The sequence below is a fragment of the Frankliniella occidentalis genome, unplaced genomic scaffold (assembly GCF_000697945.3).
Source record: "Frankliniella occidentalis isolate FOCC.00 unplaced genomic scaffold, Focc_3.1 Scaffold337, whole genome shotgun sequence".
Lineage (NCBI taxonomy): Eukaryota > Metazoa > Arthropoda > Insecta > Thysanoptera > Thripidae > Frankliniella > Frankliniella occidentalis.
The window spans coordinates 159,069-160,875 of NW_026267460.1; positions in this window are offsets into that span (position 1 = coordinate 159,069).

Genomic DNA, 1,807 nt, shown 5'->3' on the forward strand with positions numbered 1-1,807 from the left:
GGGGTGCGGGGCAGTGCGGGGTGGAGCGGCTCCGCGGGCGTCGACTCGTGTCAAATTTTGATGAGAATGGGACGGACGCGGTCGAAGGTTCAAGGGCGGGAGGCGCGATGCTGCAGTGGAGGCGGCCGCGCTTGCGCTTGGGGGATATGCGCGGCACTTACGGCGTGCAGCTCAGCTATTGGAGCCGTTGCGGTCGATGAGCGTGGGAAGACACGAGAAACACACACATGGGCACGAATATTTGAGCCGGCTACTATATACTTTTGTACTTACCTAAAGTGCGGAACACGATCTGGCGCGAGCGAAACCTCTTGCCCGCGCGGAACGCCTGCACCCACATCTGGTACTGGGTGTCGGGTAAGAGCTGGTCCAGCACCACTGACTCCGAGTTGCCCGCCACCACGATGACCACCTTGAAGCTGCGGGCAGAAGGCGCGGGCTGTAGTGAGCCTGTTCTGCAGAGACCTCAACGCCAGACGGCACGCCGCCGGTCGTTTGGGGTTGATGAGCCTTTTCTTTTGTTGTGATTCTCTTTGTGTTCGCCTGCTTTTACCTGGCATCGGTGGGCTTGTACGTCACGTCGTACTTTTCCACGTTCTCCATGTTGGTGGACCAGTTTACGTGGACGGAGGTGTGGCTCAGGAACATGACGGTGATGTTGGAGGGGGCGCCGTCGATGGCCCCAGCCCCGCCCCTGGGCATGCACCCTGGGACACAATTATAAAATAACAGCAATACTAATACCCCACTTTGGGGCATCTGGAACGAAAGGGCCACTCTTGGCGTAGTTACGGGTTTGTGTTCGTGAACTGTTCACGTGATTGCACAACAAGTTGGCCCCCTCGACTTTGATTTTCAACTGCACGGTAAAAACAATGTTCGATTAATTAAGGAAAGGGTGTAACTTTGAGGAACTCCTATATTTGAGGATTTTGTTTTAGGAAATCTCAAAAAATTATGGAAATTCAGACAGTTTTTGAGGAGACTTCCCTCAACGTCTGAGGAGTTTTTCCTCCTCAATCATGTGAAAGTTCCTCAAAGTTTTTCCCTTTTCTTCTAAAAAGCAGACGTTGTTTTTACCGTGTGGTCTTCAGCAGGACAACATTATGGTGGACGCTTGACTCACCAACCAAGGAGACGCCCGTCAGTAGGAGCAACGGCACCCACTGGAGCATACTAGGCGTGCGGGTGGGCGCGGGTGCGGGTGCGGGCGCGGGGGGTCTCCATGCCACGACGCCAGGGCGCCGTGCCGAGCGCCGCGCCGCGAGCGCCTCGCCCAGGGCGCCGTCACCCCATGAGCCGCGAGGTGCGACGCGGGGCCGCAAGGGTGCCGCGGGCAGGCTCGGCGGCAGCACCGGGACCGCTCGACCCCGCCCTCATCTGCAATCAAAAATTATGGCCACTGTGAAAAGAAGGAAGTTTTAAACGTAGTTTTAGGAAACTTCCGTCAAAATTTTCCAAAGTTTTGGAATGTATTGTCCAAGGAAAAACTGTAGGGATCTGGGTCAAACAATTTCTGAATTACTTCGATGGATTATTTAATGTTTACTGCGTTGACATGTGATTTTGCTCGTGTCATCCACCCAACCCCTCTTAGCTCTGAGTGCTTTTGTTCCATCCTCTCGAGAGTGTTCTGGCTAGAGATGCTCTGGAGATGCCCTGGAGCAGCACGCGGGGCCGCGCGGGGTATGGCGGCGCAGCTAGGGGTTACGCGTGCGGGGTATTTCCCGGGGGCGCGGGGCGCCGACCAGGTGGGCGCGCGTGGGGTATGTCCGCGGTGGGGTGGCGGGGAGAGTGGTGGTATGGG